This window comes from Salmo salar, chromosome 09 (genome assembly GCF_965601325.2).
Source record: "Salmo salar chromosome 09, fSalSal1, whole genome shotgun sequence".
Lineage (NCBI taxonomy): Eukaryota > Metazoa > Chordata > Actinopteri > Salmoniformes > Salmonidae > Salmo > Salmo salar.
In genome coordinates, this window is record NC_138299.1 from 13,239,401 (window position 1) to 13,262,500 (window position 23,100).

The 23,100-nt window shown below is 52.4% G+C and overlaps 1 protein-coding gene and 1 long non-coding RNA gene across 2 annotated transcripts in view; both read right to left on the minus strand.

Moving 5' to 3' along the window:
* Positions 1-23,100, minus strand: part of smyd3 (SET and MYND domain containing 3) — a 218,518-nt gene that overhangs the window by 92,555 nt on the left and 102,863 nt on the right.
* LOC145857994 (uncharacterized) overlaps positions 22,684-23,100 on the minus strand; it is a 751-nt gene continuing 334 nt past the window's right edge. The window contains exons 2-3 of the long non-coding RNA XR_014378700.1: positions 23,039-23,100; positions 22,684-22,957 (exon numbers count right to left, since the gene is read on the minus strand). The exon at positions 23,039-23,100 is cut by the window's right edge and continues 34 nt beyond it. This is a non-coding gene — a long non-coding RNA (uncharacterized LOC145857994). The remainder of the gene's footprint in view (positions 22,958-23,038) is intronic.

The window sequence follows — 23,100 nt, forward strand, 5'->3', positions numbered from 1 at the left end:
TGTACCAGCTCCTGTACCAGCCCCTGTACCAGCCCCTGTACCAGCTATTGTACCAGCCCCTGTACCAGCCACTGTACCAGCCACTGTACCAGCCCCTGTACCAGCCCCTGCACCAGCGACTGTACCAGCTACTGTACCAGCCCCTGTACTAGCCCCTGTACCAGCCCCTGTACCAGCCCCTGTACCAGCTACAGTACCAGCTACTGTACCAGCCCCTGTACCAGCCCCTGTACCAGCCACTGTACCAGCTATTGTACCAGCCCCTGTACCAGCCCCTGTACCAGCCCCTGTACTAGCTACTGTACCAGCCCCTGTACCAGCTACTGTACCAGCCCCTGTACCAGCTACTGTACCAGCCCCTGTACTAGCCCCTGTACCAGCCCCTGTACCAGCCCCTGTACCAGCTACAGTACCAGCTACTGTACCAGCCCCTGTACCAGCCCCTGTACCAGCTACTGTACCAGCCCCTGTACTAGCCCCTGTACCAGCTACTGTACCAGCCCCTGTACCAGCCCCTGTACCAGCTATTGTACCAGCCCCTGTACCAGCTACTGTACCAGCTACTGTACCAGCCCCTGTACCAGCTACTGTACCAGCTACTGTACCAGCCCCTGTACCAGCTACTGTACCAGCCCCTGTACTAGCCCCTGTACCAGCCCCTGTACCAGCCCCTGTACCAGCTACTGTACCAGCTACTGTACCAGCCCCTGTACCAGCCATTGTACCAGCCCCTGTACCAGCTACTGTACCAGCCCCTGTACCAGCCCCTGTACCAGCTATTGTAACAGCCCCTGTACCAGCCCCTGTACCAGCCCCTGTACTAGCTACTGTACCAGCCCCTGTACCAGCTCCTGTACCAGCCCCTGTACCCACTACTGTACCCGCTACTGTACCAGCCCCTGTACCAGCTACTGTACCAGCCCCTGTACCAGCTACTGTACCAGCCCCTGTACCAGCTATTGTACCAGCCCCTGTACCAGCCCCTGTACCAGCTATTGTACCAGCCCCTGTACCAGCCCCTGTACCAGCCCTTGTACTAGCTACTGTACCAGCCCCTGTACCAGCTCCTGTACCAGCCCTTGTACCCGCTACTGTACCCGCTACTGTACCAGCCCCTGTACCAGCCACTGTACCAGCTCCTGTACCAGCTATTGTACCAGCCCATGTACCAGCCCCTGTACCAGCTATTGTACCAGCCCCTGTACCAGCCCCTGTACCAGCTACTGTACCAGCTACTGTACCAGCCACTGTACCAGCCCCTGTACCAGCCCCTGTACCAGCTACTGTACCAGCTACTGTACCAGCCACTGTACCAGCCCCTGTACCAGCCCCTGTACCAGCTATTGTACCAGCCCCTGTACCAGCTACTGTACCAGCCCCTGTACTAGCCCCTGTACCAGCCCCTGTACCAGCCCCTGTACCAGCTACAGTACCAGCCCGTGTACCAGCCCCTGTACCAGCCCCTGTACCAGCTACTGTACCAGCCCCTGTACTAGCCCCTGTCCCAGCGACTGTACCAGCTACTGTACCAGCCCCTGTACCAGCCCCTGTACCAGCTATTGTACCAGCCCCTGTACCAGCTACTGTACCAGCTACTGTACCAGCCCCTGTACCAGCCACTGTACCAGCTACTGTACCAGCCCCTGTACCAGCTACTGTACCAGCCCCTGTACTAGCCCCTGTACCAGCCCCTGTACCAGCTACTGTACCAGCCCCTGTACCAGCTATTGTACCAGCCCCTGTACCAGCTACTGTACCAGCCCCTGTACCAGCTACTGTACCAGCCCCTGTACCAGCTACTGTACCAGCCCCTGTACCACCCACTGTACCGGCTATTGTACCAGCCCCTGTACCAGCTACTGTACCAGCCCCTGTACCACCCACTGTACCGGCTATTGTACCAGCCCCTGTACCAGCTACTGTACCAGCCCCTGTACCAGCTATTGTACCAGCCCCTGTACCAGCCCCTGTACTAGCTACTGTACCAGCCCCTGTACCAGCCCCTGTACCCGCTACTGTACCCGCTACTGTACCAGCTCCTGTACCAGCCACTGTACCAGCCCCTGTACCTGCCACTGTACCAGCCCCTGTACCAACCCCTGTACCAGCCCCTGTACTAGCTACTGTACCAGCCCCTGTACCAGCCCCTGTACTAGCTACTGTACCAGCCCCTGTACCAGCCCCTGTACCCGCTACTGTACCCGCTACTGTACCAGCTCCTGTACCAGCCCCTGTACCAGCCACTGTACCAGCCACTGTACCAGCCACTGTATCAGCCCCTGTACCAGCCCCTGTACCAGCCCCTGTACCAGCTATTGTACCAGCCCCTGTACCAGCCCCTGTACTAGCTACTGTACCAGCAACTGTACCCGCTACTGTACCAGCCCCTGTACCAGCCACTGTACCAGCCACTGTACCAGCTATTGTACCAGCCCCTGCACCAGCCCCTGTACCAGCCCCTGTACTAGCTACTGAACCAGCCCCTGTACCAGCCCCTGTACCCGCTACTGTACCCGCTACTGTACCAGCCCCTGTACCAGCTACTGTACCAGCCCCTGTACCAGCTACTGTACCAGCCCCTGTACCAGCTATTGTACCAGCCCCTGTACCAGCTACTGTACCAGCTACTGTACCAGCCCCTGTACCAGCTATTGTACCAGCCCCTGTACCAGCTACTGTACCAGCCACTGTACCAGCCCCTGTACCAGCCCCTGTACCAGCTATTGTACCAGCTACTGTACCAGCTACTGTACCAGCTACTGTACCAGCCCCTGTACCAGCTACTGTACCAGCCCCTGTACTAGCCCCTGTACCAGCCCCTGTACCAGCCCCTGTACCAGCTACAGTACCAGCTACTGTACCAGCCCCTGTACCAGCTACTGTACCAGCCCCTGTACCACCCACTGTACCGGCTATTGTACCAGCCCCTGTACCAGCTACTGTACCAGCCGCTGTACCACCCACTGTACCGGCTATTGTACCAGCCCCTGTACCAGCTACTGTACCAGCCCCTGTACCAGCTACTGTACCAGCCCCTGTACCAGCTATTGTACCAGCCCCTGTACCAGCTATTGTACCAGCCCCTGTACCAGCCCCTGTACCAGCTACTGTACCAGCTACTGTACCAGCTATTGTACCAGCCCCTGTACCAGCTACTGTACCAGCCACTGTACCAGCCCCTGTACCAGCCCCTGTACCAGCTATTGTACCAGCTACTGTACCAGCTACTGTACCAGCTACTGTACCAGCCCCTGTACCAGCTACTGTACCAGCCCCTGTACTAGCCCCTGTACCAGCCCCTGTACCAGCCCCTGTACCAGCTACAGTACCAGCTACTGTACCAGCCCCTGTACCAGCTACTGTACCAGCCCCTGTACCACCCACTGTACCGGCTATTGTACCAGCCCCTGTACCAGCTACTGTACCAGCCGCTGTACCACCCACTGTACCGGCTATTGTACCAGCCCCTGTACCAGCTACTGTACCAGCCCCTGTACCAGCTACTGTACCAGCCCCTGTACCAGCTATTGTACCAGCCCCTGTACCAGCTATTGTACCAGCCCCTGTACCAGCTACTGTACCAGCTACTGTACCAGCCCCTGTACCAGCTACTGTACCAGCCCCTGTACCAGCCCCTGTACCAGCTATTGTACCAGCCCCTGTACCAGCTACTGTACCAGCCCCTGTACCAGCTACTGTACCAGCCCCTGTACCAGCTATTGTACCAGCCACTGTACCAGCCCCTGTACCAGCTATTGTACCAGCCCCTGTACCAGCCCCTGTACCAGCCCCTGTACTAGCTACTGTACCAGCCCCTGTACCAGCTCCTGTACCAGCCCCTGTACCCGCTACTGTACCCGCTACTGTACCAGCCCCTGTACCAGCTACTGTACCAGCCCTTGTACCAGCCACTGTACCAGTTATTGTACCAGCCCCTGTACCAGCCCCTGTACCAGCCCCTGTACTAGCTACTGTACCAGCCCCTGTACCAGCCCCTGTACCCGCTACTGTACCAGCCCCTGTACCAGCTACTGTACCAGCTACTGTACCAGCCCCTGTACCAGCCCCTGTACCAGCTATTGTACCAGCCCCTGTACCAGCCCCTGTACCAGCCACTGTACCAGCTACTGTACCAGCCCCTGTACCAGCTATTGTACCAGCCCCTGTACCAGCTACTGTACCAGCCGCTGTACCAGCTACTGTACCAGCTATTGTACCAGCCCCTGTACCAGCTATTGTACCAGCCCCTGTACCAGCTACTGTACCAGCCCCTGTACCAGCTACTGTACCAGCCCCTGTACCAGCTATTGTACCAGCCACTGTACCAGCCCCTGTACCAGCTATTGTACCAGCCCCTGTACCAGCCCCTGTACCAGCCCCTGTACTAGCTACTGTACCAGCCCCTGTACCAGCTCCTGTACCAGCCCCTGTACCCGCTACTGTACCCGCTACTGTACCAGCCCCTGTACCAGCTACTGTACCAGCCCCTGTACCAGCCACTGTACCAGCTATTGTACCAGCCCCTGTACCAGCCCCTGTACCAGCCCCTGTACTAGCTACTGTACCAGCCCCTGTACCAGCCCCTGTACCCGCTACTGTACCAGCCCCTGTACCAGCTACTGTACCAGCTACTGTACCAGCCCCTGTACCAGCCCCTGTACCAGCTATTGTACCAGCCCCTGTACCAGCCCCTGTACCAGCTACTGTACCAGCTACTGTACCAGCCCCTGTACCAGCCCCTGTACCAGCTATTGTACCAGCCCCTGTACCAGCTACTGTACCAGCCACTGTACCAGCTCCTGTACCAGCCCCTGTACCAGCCCCTGTACCAGCTATTGTACCAGCCCCTGTACCAGCCACTGTACCAGCCCCTGTACCAGCCCCTGCACCAGCTACTGTACCAGCCCTGTACCAGCTACTGTACCAGCCCCTGTACTAGCCCCTGTACCAGCCCCTGTACCAGCCCCTGTACCAGCTACAGTACCAGCTACTGTACCAGCCCCTGTACCAGCCCCTGTACCAGCCACTGTACCAGCTATTGTACCAGCCCCTGTACCAGCCCCTGTACCAGCCCCTGTACTAGCTACTGTACCAGCCCCTGTACCAGCTACTGTACCAGCCCCTGTACCAGCTACTGTACCAGCCCCTGTACTAGCCCCTGTACCAGCCCCTGTACCAGCCCCTGTACCAGCTACAGTACCAGCTACTGTACCAGCCCCTGTACCAGCCCCTGTACCAGCTACTGTACCAGCCCCTGTACTAGCCCCTGTACCAGCTACTGTACCAGCCCCTGTACCAGCCCCTGTACCAGCTATTGTACCAGCCCCTGTACCAGCTACTGTACCAGCTACTGTACCAGCCCCTGTACCAGCTACTGTACCAGCTACTGTACCAGCCCCTGTACCAGCTACTGTACCAGCCCCTGTACTAGCCCCTGTACCAGCCCCTGTACCAGCCCCTGTACCAGCTACTGTACCAGCTACTGTACCAGCCCCTGTACCAGCCATTGTACCAGCCCCTGTACCAGCTACTGTACCAGCCCCTGTACCAGCCCCTGTACCAGCTATTGTAACAGCCCCTGTACCAGCCCCTGTACCAGCCCCTGTACTAGCTACTGTACCAGCCCCTGTACCAGCTCCTGTACCAGCCCCTGTACCCGCTACTGTACCCGCTACTGTACCAGCCCCTGTACCAGCTACTGTACCAGCCCCTGTACCAGCTACTGTACCAGCCCCTGTACCAGCTATTGTACCAGCCCCTGTACCAGCCCCTGTACCAGCTATTGTACCAGCCCCTGTACCAGCCCCTGTACCAGCCCCTGTACTAGCTACTGTACCAGCCCCTGTACCCGCTACTGTACCCGCTACTGTACCAGCTCCTGTACCAGCCACTGTACCAGCCCCTGTACCAGCCCCTGTACCAGCCACTGTACCAGCCCCTGTACCAGCCCCTGTACCAGCCCCTGTACCAGCTACTGTACCAGCCCCTGTACCAGCTACTGTACCAGCCCCTGTACTAGCCCCTGTACCAGCCCCTGTACCAGCCCCTGTACCAGCTACTGTACCAGCCCCTGTACCAGCCCCTGTACCAGCTACTGTACCAGCCCCTGTACCAGCCCCTGTACCAGCTACTGTACCAGCTACTGTACCAGCCCCTGTACCAGCCCCTGTACCAGCTATTGTACCAGCCCCTGTACCAGCTACTGTACCAGCTACTGTACCAGCCCCTGTACCAGCTACTGTACCAGCTACTGTACCAGCCCCTGTACCAGCTACTGTACCAGCCCCTGTACTAGCCCCTGTACCAGCCCCTGTACCAGCTACTGTACCAGCTACTGTACCAGCCCCTGTACCAGCTACTGTACCAGCCCCTGTACCAGCTACTGTACCAGCTACTGTACCAGCCCCTGTACCAGCCCCTGTACCAGCCCCTGTACCAGCTACTGTACCAGCCACTGTACCAGCCCCTGTACCAGCCCCTGTACCAGCTACTCTACCAGCTACTGTACCAGCCCCTGTACCAGCTACTGTACCAGCCCCTGTACTAGCTACTGTACCAGCCCCTGTACCAGCCCCTGTACCAGCTACTGTACCAGCCCCTGTACCAGCCCCTGTACCAGCTACTGTACCAGCCCCTGTACCAGCTACTGTACCAGCCCCTGTACCAGCTATTGTACCAGCCCCTGTACCAGCCCCTGTACCAGCTACTGTACCAGCCCCTGTACCAGCTACTGTACCAGCCCCTGTACCAGCTATTGTACCAGCCCCTGTACCAGCCCCTGTACCAGCTACTGTACCAGCCCCTGTACCAGCTACTGTACCAGCCCCTGTACCAGCCCCTGTACCAGCTATTGTACCAGCCACTGTACCAGCTACTGTACCAGCCCCTGTACCAGCCACTGTACCAGCTACTGTACCAGCCCCTGTACTAGCCCCTGTACCAGCCCCTGTACCAGCCCCTGTACCAGCTACTGTACCAGCTACTGTACCAGCCCCTGTACCAGCCCCTGTACCAGCTACTGTACCAGCCCCTGTACCAGCCACTGTACCAGCCCCTGTACCAGCTACTGTACCAGCCACTGTACCAGCCCCTGTACCAGCCCCTGTACCAGCCCCTGTACCAGCTATTGTACCAGCCCCTGTACCAGCTACTGTACCAACTACTGTACCAGCCCCTGTACCAGCCACTGTACCAGCTACTGTACCAGCTACTGTACCAGCTACTGTACCAGCCCCTGTACCAGCCCCTGTACCAGCCCCTGTACCAGCTATTGTACCAGCCCCTGTACCAGCCCCTGTACCAGCTATTGTACCAGCTATTGTACCAGCCCCTGTACCAGCCCGTGTACCAGCTACTGTACCAGCCACTGTACCAGCCCCTGTACCAGCCCCTGTACCAGCTACTGTACCAGCTACTGTACCAGCCCCTGTACCAGCTACTGTATCAGCCCCTGTACTAGCTACTGTACCAGCCCCAGTACCAGCCCCTGTACTAGCTACTGTACCAGCCCCTGTACCAGCCCCTGTACCAGCCCCTGTACCCGCTACTGTACCCGCTACTGTACCAGCCCCTGTACCAGCTACTGTACCAGCTACTGTATCAGCCCCTGTACTAGCCCCTGTACCAGCTACTGTACCAGCCCCTGTACCAGCCCCTGTACTAGCTACTGTACCAGCCCCTGTACCAGCTATTGTACCAGCCCCTGTACCAGCTACTGTACCACCCACTGTACCAGCCCCTGTACCAGCCCTGTACCAGCCCCTGTACCAGCTACTGTACCACCCACTGTACCAGCCCCTGTACCAGCTACTGTACCACCCACTGTACCAGCCCCTGTACCAGCACCTGTACTAGCTACTGTACCAGCCCCTGTACCAGCCCCTGTACCAGCCCCTGTACCAGCTATTGTACCAGCCCCTGAACCAGCCCCTTCACCAGCTACTGTACCAGCCACTGTACTAGCTACTGTACCAGCCCCTGTACCAGCAACTCTACCAGCCCCTGTACCAGCCCCTGTACAAGCCCCTGTACCAGCCCCTGTACCAGCTATTGTACCAGCCCCTGTACCAGCCCCTGTACCAGCCCCTGTACCCGCTACTGTACCCGCTACTGTACCAGCCGCTGTACCGCCGCTGTACCAGCCCCTGTACTAGCTACTGTACCAGCCCCTGTACCAGCTATTGTACTAGCCCCTGTACCAGCCCCTTCACCAGTTACTGTACCACCCACTGTACCACCCACTGTACCAGCCACCGTACCACCCACTGTACCAGCCCCTGTACCACCCCTGTACCAGCTACTGTACAACCCACTGTACCACCCACTGTACCAGCCACCGTACCACAAATTGTACCACCCACGGTATTAGCTACTGTACCACTCACTGTACCAGCTACTGTACCAGTGCAGCAGCATCTAACAGGCAATATCTAACAATTCCACAACAAAACCTAATACACAAAATCTAGTAAAGGAATGGGATGAGAATATAAGTATAAAATATATGGATGAGCAGTGACAGAGTGGCTAAGATGCAATAGATAGTAAAGAATAGATAGTGAAGGATACAGTATACATTATATATATATGAGATGAGTAATGTGAGATATGTAAACATTATTAAAGTGATTAGTGTTCCATTTATTAAAGTGGCCAATGATATCAAGTCTGTAGGTAGGCAGCCGCCTCTCTGTGCTTGTGGTGGCTGTTTAACAATCTGATGGCCTTGAGATAGAATCTCTCTGTCCCAGCTTTGATTCACCTATACTGACCATGCCTTCTGGATGGAAGTGGGGTGAACAGGCAGTGGCTCGGGTGGTTATTGGCCTTGATTATCTTTTTTGCCTTCCTGTGACATCGGGTGTTGTAGGTGTCCTGGAGGGTAGGTAGTTTGCCCCCGGTGATGCGTTGTGCAGACCACACCACCCTCTGGGGAGCCTTGCGGATGTGGGCGGTGCAGTTGCCGTACCAGGCGGTGACACAGCCCGGCAGGATGCTCTCAATTGTGCACCTGTAAAAGTTAGTGAGGGTTTTTGGTGACAAGCCACATTTTATCAGCCTCCTGAGGTTGAAGTGGCGCTGTTGCACCTTCTTCACCACACTGTCTGTGTGGGTGGACCATTTTAGTTTGTCGGTGATATGAACACAGAGGAACTTAAAACTTTCCACCTTCTCCACTGCTGTCACGACGATGTGGATAGGGGGGGTGCTCCCTCTGCTGTTTCCCGGAAGTCCACGATCATCTCCTTTGTTTTGCTGACATTGAGTGAGAGGTTATTTTCCTGACACCACACTCCGAGGGCCCTCACCTCCTCCCTGTAGGCTGTCTCGTCGTTGTTGGTAATCAAGCCTACTAGTGTTGTGTCGTCTGCAAACTTGATGATTGAGTTGGAGGCGTGCATGGCCACACAGTCGTTGGTGAACAGGGAGTACAGGAGGGGGCTGAGAACGCACCCTTGTGGAGCCCCAGTGTTGAGGATCAGCTAAGTGGAGATGTTGTTTCCTACCTTCACCACCTGGGGGCGGCCCTTCAGGAAGTCCAGGACCCAGTTGCACAGCGCAGGCTCGAGACCCAAGGTCTCAAGCTTAATGATGAGTTTGGAGGGTACTATGGTGTTGAATAATGAGCTGTTGTCATTGAACAGCATTCTTACATCGGTATTCCTCTTGTCCAGATGGGATAGGGCAGTGTGCAGTGTGATGACGATTGCATCGTCTGTGGACCTATTGGGGCGGTAAGCAAATTGAAGTGGTTCTAGGGTGACAGGTAGGGTGGAGGTGATATGATCCTTGACTCGTCTCTCAAAGCACTTCATGATGACAGAAGTGAGAACAGGAACAATGGTGGCCATCTTGAAGCATGTGGGGACAGCAGACTGGGATAGGAATTGATTGAATATGTCCGTAAACACACCAGCCAGCTGGTCTGCACATGCTCTGAGGACGCGGCTAGGGATGCCGTCTGGGCCAGCAGCCTTGCGAGGGTTAATGCGTTTAAATATTTTACTCACGTCGGCCACGGAGAAGGAGAGCCCACAGTCCTTGGTAGCGGGCCGCGTCTGTGGCACTGTATTGTCCTCAAAGTGCGCAAAGAAGTTGTTGAATTTGTCAGGGAGCAAGACGTCGGTGTCTGCGATGGGCTGGTTTTCTTTTTGTAATCCGTGATTGTCTGTAGACCCTGCCACATACGTTCCGTGTTCGAGCCGTTGAATTGTGACTCCACTTTGTCTCTATACTGACACTTTGCTTGTTTGATTGCCTTAAGGAGGGAATAACTACACTGTTTGTATTCGGTCATATTTCCAGTCACCTTGCCATGATTAAATGCGGTGGTACGTGCTTTCAGCTTTGTGCGAATGCTGCCATCAATCCACAGTTTCTGGTTAGGGAAGGTTTTAATAGTCACAGTGGGTATAACATCTCCTATACACTTCCTTATAAACTCGGTCACCGAGTCAGAGTATACGTCAATGTTATTATCTGAGGCTACCCGGAACATATCCCAGTCCATGTGATTGAAGCAATCTTGAAGCGTGGAATCAGATTGGTCGGACCAGTGTTGGATAGACCTAAGCATGGGCGCTTCCTGTTTTAAGTTCTGCTTATAAGAGAGGAGCAACAAGATGGATTCATGGTCAGATTTTCCAAAAGGAGGGTGGGGGAGGGCCTTGTATGCATCGCAGAAGTTAGAGTAGCAATGGCAGAGTGTGTTACTCGCTTGTGTACAGCAATCGATATGCTGATAGAATTTAGGTAGCCTTGTTCTCAAACTAGCTTTGTTAAAATCCACAGCTACAATAAATGCAGCCTCAGGATATATGGTTTCCAGTTTGCATAAAGTCCAGTGAAGGTCCTTGATGGCCGTCTTGGTATCCACTTGAAGGTGGGATATACACAGCTGTGACGATAACCGAGGAGAGTTCTCTTGGGAGATAATACGGTCGGCATTTGATTGTGAGGAATTCTAGTTCATTGGATTTCACCCTGCGCCCCTACCCACACCCACTGAAGCGGGCGCCGGCGGTATCCGGATCACACCTCCCAGGGAGTTCGATAGGACGGCCGCTGGGTGCAAGGGGTTCTTGCTCCAGTTGGAACTGTACCTGGCGACCGTCCGCCCCCCCCCCCCCCCCCCCCCCCCCCCCGACGAAGAGAGGGTGAGCGTCCTCGTCTCCTGTCTCACGGGCCGAGCCCTGGAATGGGCCAATGCGGTCTGGGATGGTCCAGACTCGGCTCGGGGCGACTACCCTGAGTTCACCCGCCACTTCCAGGCGGTTTTCGATCATCCCCCGGAGGGCAGGGCGGCGGGAGAGCGGCTATTTCATCTGAGACAGGAGACGAGGAGCGCTCAGGATTTCGCCCTGGAATTCCGGACTCTCGCCACTGGATCGGGGTGGAACGAGCGGGCCCTGATAGACCACTACAGGTGTAGTCTTCGCGAGGACGTCCGCCGGGAGCTGGCTTGTAGGGACAACACCTCCACCCTAGACCAACTGGTGGATTTGTCCATTAGATTGGACAACCTACTGGCGGCCCGGGGACGTTCCAGTCAGGGCCTGTTCGTTCCGCCTCCCAGTCCTCCTGCTCCACAGCCCATGGAGATAGGGGGAGCTGCGTCGAGGAGGACAGGAGGGGGGGGGGGGGTCTCTCCTGCACCCGCTGTGGGCGCAGAGGACACACTGTGGACCGGTGCTGGAGAGGTCCACCCGGGAGTTCGGAGGGCAGGCAGAGCACTACTTCGACCCCCCAGGTGAGTCCGCACCAGCCACACCCAGAGCCCCCTGTTGACCACATGTACACCTCTGTTTGTTTTCCTGATTTTTCCCCTCACTTCCAGTATAGGGCACTAGTCGATTCAGGTGCAGCTGGGAGTTTTATGGACCGTGGGTTAGCTCAGAGGTTAGGGATTCCCCTGGTTCAGTTGGACCACCCCTTCCCCGTGCACGCCCTAGATAGTCGACCGCTAGGGTCAGGCCAAGTAGGGGAGGTCACAGTGCCACTGGTTATGCAGACGTGGGGGGTCATGAGGAACGTATCAGCCTGTTCCTCATTGACTCCCCGGCGTTTCCGGTGGTACTGGGAATCCCCTGGCTAGCCACTCACAACCCTCAGCTTTCGTGGAGGCAGAGGGCTCTTACAGGGTGGTCGAGGGAGTGCTCAGGTAGGTGCATAGGAGTTTCCATCGGTGCGACTACGGTGGAGAGTCCAGACCAAGTCTCCACCGTGCACATTCCCTCAGAGTATGCCGATTTGGCTATCGCCTTCAGTAAGACGAAGGCGACTCTATTACCCCCCCATCGACGAGGGGATTGTGCGATAAACCTCCAGGCCAACACGGCTCTTCCTAGGAGTCACGTGTATCCTCTGTCTCAGGAGGAGACAGCGGCTATGGAGACATACGTCACTGAGTCCTTGAGACAGGGATACATTCGGCCATCCAAGTCCCCTGTCTCCTCAAGCTTTTTTTTCGTGAAGAAGAAGGAGGGAGGTCTGCGCCCGTGCATTGACTATAGAGGTCTAAATGCTATCACAGTGGGTTTCAGTTACCCGCTACCTCTCATTGCTACGGCAGTGGAGTCATTTCACGGGGCGCGCTTCTTCACGAAATTAGATCTCAGGAGCGCGTATAACTTGGTGCGTATCCGAGATGGAGACGAGTGGAAAACCGCATTTAGTACCACATCGGGCCATTATGAGTACCTCGTCATGCCGTATGGGTTGAAGAACGCTCCCGCTGTCTTCCAATCCTTTGTGGACGAGGTCCTTAGGGACATGCTCGGGCAGGGTGTGGTGGTGTACATCGATGACATCCTGATCTACTCCGCCACATGCACCGAGCATGTGTCCCTGGTGCATAAAGTGCTTGGGCGGCTGCTGGAGCATAACCTATACGTCAAGGCTGAGAAATGTGAGTTCTCCAAACGAGCCGTCTCTTTTCTGGGATACCGCATTTCCACCACTGGGGTGGTGGTGGAATGTGACCGCGTTACGGCTGTGCGTAATTGGCCAACCCCAACCACTGTGAAGGAGGTGCAGCGGTTCTTGGGGTTCGCTAATTATTATCGAAGGTTTATCCAGGGTTTTGGCCAGGTGGCGGCTCCCATTACCTCACTGATGAAGGGGGGTCCGGTGCGGCTACGATGGTCAGCAGAGGCGGACAGAGCCTTCCATCGTCTGAAGGTGCTGTTTACCAACGCTCCTGTCCTGGCGCATCCGGATCCCTCTTTGCCATTCATAGTGGAGGTGGACGCGTCCGAGGCTGGGGTAGGAGCTGTGCTATTGCAGCGCTCGGGCGTTCCTCCGAAGCTCCGCCCATGTGCATTCTTTTCCAAGAAGCTGAGCCTGGCGGAGTGCAACTATGATGTGGGGGACCGGGAGCTGTTAGCCGTGGTCAGGGCTTTGACGGTGTGGAGACATTGGCTTGAGGGGGCACGTCACCCTTTTCTCATCTGGACCGACCACCGTAACCTGGAGTATATCCAGGCAGCGAGGAGGCTTAAGCCCCGTCAGGCAAGGTGGGCCATGTTCTTTACGAGGTTTCACTTGACCCTCTCGTACATTCCAGGTTCCCGGAACCGGAAGGCTGACGCACTGTCACGTCTCTACGACACCGAGGAGCGGACCATCGATCCTACTCCCATACTTCCAGCCTCCTGTCTGGTGGCACCGGTGGTATGGGAGGTGGATGCGGACATCGAGCGGGCGGGTCGGTCAGAACCCACTCCACCCCAGTGTCCCGTGGGTCTGAAATACGTTCCGCTTGGTGTTCGCGATCGCCTGATCCGATGGTCCCACACTCTACCCTCCTCGGGTCATCCTGGGGTGGAACGGACAGTGCGGGGCCTGAAGGGGAGGTACTGGTGGCCCACCTTGGTTGAGGATGTTCGGCGTTATGTCTCTTTCTGTTCGGTATGCGCCCAGTGCAAGGCTCCTAGACACCTGCCTCGAGGGAAATTACAGCCCCTCCCCGTTCCACAACGGCCTTGGTCTCACCTCTCGGTGGATTTCCTCACGGATCTCCCGCCGTCCCAGGGGAACACTGCGATCCTGGTCGTTGTGGACCGGTTCTCAAAGTCCTGCCGTCTGCTCCCTTTGCCCGGTCTTCCTACGGCCCTGCAGACCGCGGAGGCCCTGTTCACCCATGTCTTCCGGCACTATGGGGTGCCCGAGGACATCGTATCTGATCGGGGTCCCCAGTTCACGTCCAGGTTGTGGAGGTCGTTTATGGAGAGGCTGGGGGCCTCGGTCAGCCTGACCTCGGGTTTCCACCCAGAGAGTAATGGGCAGGTCGAGCGCATTAACCAGGATGTGGGCAGGTTCCTGCGGTCGTATTGCCGGGACCGGCCAGGGGAGTGGGCGCAGTTCGTACCATGGGCCGAGATGGCCCAGAACTCTCAGCGCCACTCCTCTACTAACCTGTCACCCTTCCAGGTTGTATTGGGATATCAGCCGGTCCTGGTGCCATGGCAACAGAGCCAGACGGAGGCTCCTGCGGTGGAGGCATGGGTGAAGCGCTCTCAGGAGACCTGGAATGCGGTCCAGGAGTGTCTAAGGAGGGCTGGTGAACGACACAAAGAGAGCGCTGACCGCTGCCGCAGTGAAGCCCCCTGTGTTTAACCCGGGGGACAGAGTCTGGCTCTCGACCCGGAACCTGCCCCTCCGCCTGCCCTGCCGGAAGCTGGGTCCGCGGTTTGTGGGGCCGTTCAAAGTCCTGAGGAGGATAAACGAGGTGTGTTACAGGTTACAACTCCCTTCATATTACCGCATTAACCCCTCGTTTCATGTGTCTCTCCTCAGGCCGGTGGTAGCTGGTCCGCTGCAGGACGATGAGGTGCTGGAGGTCCCCCCGCCCCCCCTGGACATCGGGGGGGGGCCCGGCGTACACAGTCCGAGCCATCCTGGACTCCCGACGTCAGGTAGGGGGCCTGCAGTACCTCGTGGACTGGGAGGGGTACGGTCCGGAGGAGAGGTGCTGGGTTCCGGCAGTGGACGTTCTTGATCCACCTATGCTGCAGGAATTCCACCGTCTCCGCCCGGATCAGCCGGCGCCTCGCCTTCCGGGCCGTCCCCGAGGCCGGCGTCGGCGCGCGGGGTATCCAACGAAGGTGGCGCCCCTCCTCGGTCGGGCGGCGCTCGGCAGTCGTCGTCGCCGGCCTATTAGCTGCCACCAATTTATGTTTCTGTGTCTTTTGGTTTTGTCTGTCTATCCCGCACCTGTTTCGTGTCTGTCATTAGTGGGGGGTTATTTAGTGTGTATTTTCAGTTTGGGTTCTCGTGCGGGATTGTTTATTGTCCACTCAGGACAGTTGTGTGTTTGGCCTGTTTCGCTGGCCTGTGTACGATTTATTGCCGGGCTGCGCCCCGTGCGCTTTTCTTCGTGTTTTCTTTTGGGAATGTGTTTCCCGGGCGGACCTATTTAAGCGCCCTGTGCCTTTCGGCTATTGTGTTTTGTTTACCGTGGCATTAAAACACTGTTGCTCCGGGCCTCTGTCTCCTGTGCCTGATTCCGCATCTCCACTGGTCCTAGAATTCCGTGACACCCAGAGTCAGATAAACTCATGAAAACCATTTTTCACAATATTTACTCTTGGATCACTGAGATTAGGATCTGTACTAATCCATTTCATAATTACTATTATGTGTTTTCATCAGATATTATGAATTTTACCACAGTTTCCACAAAATTCTCATTACCGCAACAGTACCCCAAAAAGTTAGAAAATCTATTTCTAATATATTAAACATTGCTTCCATAATGAAAATGCTAAACACAACACTGAAAATAAATGACCTGAGAAATTAATCCGGACGCACTTCGGTAATGAGGATTTTGGGGTGAAAAGTTCAGGTGGGGTGAAAAGTTCAGGTGAAAACGTAAAATGTATTTAAAACAAGACACTTTGCCAAAAACGACACATTCTAGTCCTCAGAATGACAGTTGATTTTTGCAGATGCATCATGGTTTTGTAACTCAATTTGCTACAGACGTGTTTAAAACTGGTTTCATGAGAATCACCCACCCACCCACCCACCCACCCATCCACCCACCCACACCCATACACACACACCCACCCACACATCCACACACACACAGTGTACATTAGCCACAGGCTGAGAATTGTAATGGAACAGGAGATTGCTTCCTTGTCGTTAATGACTCATTTCCATTTTGGGTTATAGCCAGCTGACAGGGTTATAGCATGTGTGTGTGTGTGTGTGCATGCGTGCGTGCGTGTATTCGTGGTTGTGTGCCTGCGTGCATGCGTGTGTCTGAAATAGCCAATCATTTGTCAGGGGAGAAGGCCATCTTGTGATTTTGTTTAGTTGGCAGATTTTCTTTCGATTAGGCTGTGTATCCAATCTCTCCGTAGCATGTACAGTTCCTTCAGTATTCATACCACTTGATTTTTTTCAAAATGTTGTTGTGTTAGAACCTGAATTTAAAATGAGATGAATTTAGATTTTGTGTCACTGTCTTACACACAGAACGTTTTTCAAATTAACTAAAAATGAAAAGCTGAAATGTCAATAAGTCTAAGTATTCAACCCTTTTGTTATGGCAAGCCGATATAAGTTCAGGAGTGAAAATTGTAAGGTCCCTCAGACGAGCAGTGAATTTCAAACACAGATTCAACCACAAAGATCAGGGAGGTTCTCCAATACCTTACAAAGAAGGGCACCTATTGGTAGATGGGTAAAAAAAAAAGCAGACCTTGAATATCCCTTTGAGCATGGTGAAGTTATTAAATATACTTTGGATGGTGTATCAATTCACCCAGTCACTACAGAGATACAGGCATCCTTCCTAACTCAGTTGCCAGGGAGGAAGAAAATCACTCAGGGATTTCACTGCGAAGCCAATGGACTTTCAAACAGTTACAGAGTTTAATGGCTGTGATAGGAGAAAACTGTGGATGGATCAACCACATTGTAGTTACTCCACAATACTAACCTAATGGACAGAGTGAGAAGAAGGAAGCCTGTACAGAATAAAAATATTCTAAAACCTGCATCATGTTTGCAACAAGGCACTAAAGTAATACTACAAAAAATGTGGAAAAGCAATTACATTTTTGTCCTGAATACAAAGTGTTATGTTTGGGGCGAATCCAACACATTATTGAGTATCGCTTTCCGTATTTTCAACCATAGTGGCTGCATCATGTTATGGGTATGTTTGTAATCGTTTTTCAGGATAAAAAATAAATGGAATGGAGCTAAGCACAGGCAGAAAACTAGACACTGGGAGATGAATTCACCTTCCAGCAGGACAATAACCTAAAACACAAGGCCAAATATACTGTACACTGGAGTTGCTTACCAAGATGCCATTGAATGTTCCTGAGTGGCCTAGTCACAGTTTTTCCTTAAATCGGCTTGAAAATCAAATCTATGGCAAGACAGGAAAATAGCTGTCTAGCAATGATCAACGAACCAACTTGATAGAAATTGGAAGTATTTTAAAAATAATAATTTGCAAATATTGTACAATCCAGGTTTGCAAAGCTCTTAGAGACTTACCCAGAAAGACTCACAGCTGTAATCGCTGCCAAAGATGATTCTAACATGTTTTAGAATCACATAAGTGAATACTTATGTAAATTCGATATTTCTGTATTTAATTTTCAATACATATGCAAACATTTCTTAACTGTCATTATGGGCTATTGTGTGTAGATTGGTGAGAAAAAAAAAGATTTAATCCATTTTGAATTCAGGCTGTAACAACAAAATGTAGAATAAGTCAAGGGGTATGAATACTTTCTGAAGGCACTGTATGTACACACACACACTCATTCTATTTGCTCTGTACGGGTCAGCGTTACTGTATCCTCTGATTGGTTTGGTCAGCAGTAGTACTTGACCGGTCAGATTCAACGAAGTCATCGGTTCATGATGATCCTGAACTGCAGTATCTGACTACATGCAAATATAACCGGAAACCACACAACCCCAAACCTCACCTGTATCTGAAGGCGAAGTTAACAGGTAGTTTTGCATGTAGTACAGTTCACTGTTGTTATTATTTACATGGAAATACAGTAGAACACTTATGGCTGACTGCAGAGTAGAGCACGAGAACGGTGAGATAGGACAGAAGTGTGGAGGGAAAGATGGAGGTCAGGGAGGAGGAGGAGGGGGGGTGACAGGAGTGCTAGTCAGACGCTAGGTGAAGGCAGAACAGCAGACGATAAGAAGCATACTACCAGCAGATCATCGACTGTGTGTGTGTGGTGACCGTTAAATCCACTATCAGCCTCCTGCTGTCATCCCACCGTGCAGTGCACTGTGACCTTTTACCCTCCCTCTTTGTGGCACATCGACACGGCACTGATGTCCAACACGTGGGCCGGACACACACACACTCCTTCAGTCTCACTGGCCCTCTACTCTACCGCTGACTGAGCGCGTTCACAGCTGGGCAGGCCACATTCCATCTGGTCACCTGACTCTACGGCTGACCCACCACACACACACACACACACACACACACACACACACACACACACACACACACACACACACACACACACACACACACACACACACACACTTCAAACCCTCACCACAAAGGCAAAAGAAAGCACCTAAATTCCAGTCAAATACCGGGCTAATCCCCTTTCACTTCCAGTGGTGGAAAGGACAGAGAAAGGAGAGGAGAGGAGAAGAAAAGAATAGAGAGGAGACTGAAGGCCCCCTTCGTGAGATGAGGTGAAGAGGTGATGGGGTGAAGGAGAGAATGGGGGGATGACAGAAGGGATCAGAGGTGTTAATGTAGAGTTTGTCTGTGTTTTCTATTCTGTATAACAGCTGTGTGTGTGTGTGTGTGTGTGTGTGTGTGTGTGTGCGTGCGTGTGTGTGTGTGTGTGTGTGTGTTTGCGGGGGGGGGAAAGAGAACAGGCCCAGGGGCAGTGTCCCATTAATACCGGTCCCCCCCCCCAGGCTGAAAGCAGGGGGGGATAAATGTGGGTGGACCCGAATCAGAGAGATTAGTTTGAAAAGATAAGAAATGTGAGAAAGATTCTTAGGTAGGTTGTGTGTGTGTGTGTGTAACCGTCTGGCCTATCTGTCAGGTGTCGTAATGCAGTAACAAGACAGCCAGACGAAATGTTCATGCACACATACACATACAGATAGCCATTTATCTCATCATGGCCCTTATCTTGTATCTCATAAACCCACAACACTGTCCAGTCCAGTCTAGTTTATTCTTGTCTATGTCTGTCTGTGGGTAAGTGTGTGTGTGTAGTTTCAGACTGTTTGGAGTTAGGTTTTTAAGTAGGCCACAGATGTTGATACTGAGTGAGAGAGTGCAGATGTTTCTGCTTCAAACAAAGGAGCACAGTGTGTTTGTGTTTGTGTGACGAGAGGAGACACAGAGTGCAGTGTTTTGTCGGCAGGGCATCTCTGATCAGATGATATGATTGACTGCTGGAGCGTGCCCCCCCCCCCCCCCCCCCCCCCCACACACACACACACACACACACACACACACACACACACACACACACACACACACACAAACTCCTTGCCCTTTCTCCTGCTCTCTCTTCTCTCCTTCTCTCACATTTACATTTACATTTTAGTCATTTAGCAGACGCTCTTATCCAGAGTGACTTACAGTAGTGAATACAGTTCATACATTTCATTTCATGCATATTTTTTTTTTTTTTGTACTGGCCCCCCGTGGGAATCGAACCCACAACCCTGGCGTTGCACACACCATGCTCTACCAACTGAGCCTCCTCAACTCCTGTCATGTTCTCTCCTCTTTTCACATCCTTTCTTTCCCCTCACCTCCTCCATTCACCCCCTCTTCTCCCCTCTCTCCTTTCATCCCCTTTCCTCCTTTCCTCACCTCCCCTATTCCTCCTCCTAACCACTCCTCTTCTCCCAGCTCCTCATACCAGTGTGTCTTTATGAGGTCAGATCATTGATCCACTGGCTGTGGAGGTTACGGTGGAAGTAATGAATGATGTTCTGCAGTGGTCATTTCATTTAACCTGGCGGGGCCATGGGAGAGATGAAGGCAGATTTACACACTGAGAAGCTGAGTAGGATTTATGTTGCCTCTCCTTTAAGTCAACCACCCTAACCCTATTACACTGCTCTGTTCCTTACCCCTCTTTACCCCCGTCCCGCCCTCTCTTTACCCCATCCCGCTCTCTCTTTACCCCCGTCCCCCCCTCTCTTTACCCCTGACCCTCCCTATCTTTACCCCGGTCCCCCCCTCTCTTTACCCCCGTCCCCCCCTCTCTTTACCCCCGTCCCCCCCTCTCTTTACCCCTGTCCCGCCCTCTCTTTACCCCGTCCCGCCCTCTCTTTACCCCCGTCCCCCCCTCTCTTTACCCCCGTCCCGCCCTCTCTTTACCCCTGTCCCGCCCTCTCTTTACCGCCATCCCTCCCTCTCTTTACCCCTGTCCCGCCCTCTCTTTACCCCTCTCCCACCCTCTCTTTACCCCTGTCCCTCCCCCGCCTGAAGAAGAGTAATCAGACATCAGAGAGACATGGAACTATCACTGGTGGATCCGTCACTCATTCTGGGAAGTTCTCTTCCTCTCAAATTTCAAAAGTAAACTATGATATCTTGTTGCTCACGCACTCACAAACTCTCTGCTTTATGCATATCAGTTCCTGAGCATAATTTTTTTTTATGTGCCATAAAATTTGAATTCCAAATGTATCTGTGTTCAGAAGCATGTGAATGTGCTACACTTTGATGAGAACAATTGAACAATATGAAACTAGAAAACAGCTAAACACAACAATAACTTGAGAGACAGACAGTGTATCTAATTATCGATCTACAGTCCTTTAAAAGTTGCAGCGTACTGCAGCACAGCTTGCATGGTGCCACAGAATTCTATGGCACGTTATTTAAGTGTCAGCCATTGTAACCATTAAAGCTAGTTAACGCTAGTTTGACCACCAGAGGATGTACTAAATTTAAAACCTTATTTTGTAAGAACATATTCATTTGATTAATATTAATGGTGTTTCTATTCCAAGAAAAATGGAAATGGAATGGAAAATAGGGCACTGTACAACGTGACGGTCGTGACTAGGCTACAGTACTAAGAGCATAACATTTCCACACCGTAATTGTAGTCTAACCAATACCCAAACGGAGATTCAGTGAAAATAAAAATCTCATTGATTTATCAAGACCAGTCCCTATGCTTATCTCAGAGCAGCGTGAAATGGTGCTAAAATAGTTGTCCACAGCCAATAGGCTATGGCTTCAAATCCTATTGCTTCTAACTTCAATATGCTCTTCAAATAAATAAGACCTACACCACTTTTAACAGCACATTACTCAACACTAGTGAGACTCATGTCGCCTACGGTAGGCCTACAGTATATCGTGACCGCCAATAATTACATATGGGTCTCCCGGTGGCGGCAGGCATGGGTATCAAACCTGCCTCTGTAGCAACACATTTTGCACTGCGATGCAGTGTCTTGGACCGCTGTGCCAAATCGGGAGGCCAAATCCACAAAATATCAAAATACAGAGAGGTGTTGGTAAAGGTATATTGTCCTGCTAACAGCCCATAATGGGCTATTATACTGTACATGGTGTCCAGGTCAGGATAACCAAAACATTTCTTTATTAAAGACTATCAGAAAGAATGTTGGTACTTTTTTATTTTGATCCAGAGCCATGAATGAGTGAGTCACTCAGCTTTATGTAGGTGCCGGACTATATGACTGTGTCAAACTTGATAATATAAGAATATTTTGGAGGTTATTTTGTTTTCAAAAAACAAAAGTGAACTATTGTAATCTGAATTAAGGCCAAAATAATATTTGTAAAGGCCAAAACATTTATTTCTGGGAGAGAAAAGCTGGGCCAATTGTGCGCCGCCCAATGAGACTCCCAATCATGGTCAGATGTGATACATGATAATAATTTTTGTTGTTTTATTTGTTTAGTCGTTTCTGGTGGATTAAACTGAAATTGCAACCAATCATGGCCGGTTGTGATACAGCCAACCTAACTTAGAAATACATTTGATGATAGAATTCTCCCCCTACCCTCCTTCAAGGCAAGTCTATTGTCCAGCTAATAGCCATAATGGTACAATGGTATAATGGTACAACGTGACAGTGTGTGTTTGAAAGAGTATTTTCCAGTAAGCAACTATTTGTTTACCTTCATTAGACAACTTTGTTCCAATATTTCTGTAATTCAGTGATATTTATTCCCATAGTAATTAATTGTGGATCCATAACTAAATAAACATCTGCATTTTGAAAGAGAATTTGTATCATTATTTTATTAACAAAAGCATGAAGATGCTGATGAAGAAACACAGTACTGTACAGTATATGCTTTTACATTTGGATAATAAAGCATTTTGAAGATATAAGCCACCTGCATTTGTTTAATAGGCTACTGTGCAGTCTGACAAGTAAACATAGCCAACAGTACATACTGTAGTAAACATGGGAAAGTGCCTAATTCCTTACATAAGGGAGAGCAGGCCATGTCCAGACTCTCTCAGTGACCTCAAGTACTCATTAACTCTGTCTTTCATGCTTTTTCGGGTTGCATCAGTCATGGACAGATATTTCCGAGACACAGTATTAATGATGAACACCCGGAGGTTCACTGGTAAGCCACATTAACCTTGGTTAAGTTCTGTTGTCAGAAGAGGAATGGAAATGTCAGGGTGAACCGACGACCTCGCCAGGTAAGTTGACTCTGCCTGTCGGAGGAGGAGTTCCAGAGCTCGCAGGTGTGCCTGGCAGGGATTGTGACTCCATCTCGTTCCTCGCTCTGGACCAATGCATCAGCTGTCGCCCGTATCTCTGCCCTCAGATAATGTTTCTCTTTCTGCTGGTCTGCCTTCAATGACTCGATCTCGGTCTTCAAAGTTTGAATCTGATCCACGTGCATCTTCATCAGATGAGCAGAATGGTACCGCCCTGAGCCTCCATCGATTACAGTGGCCTATGTTAGAAACGGTAGATCAATCAAGAATTAAAAGTGACTCCAACACCGTACACATTTTAAGAATCTAGCAAAACTAACCGCTTTCTTGGCAACCATGCGTTTTTTCAGTGCGGCCTGTTGTCCAGCCCTTTGTCCACCGA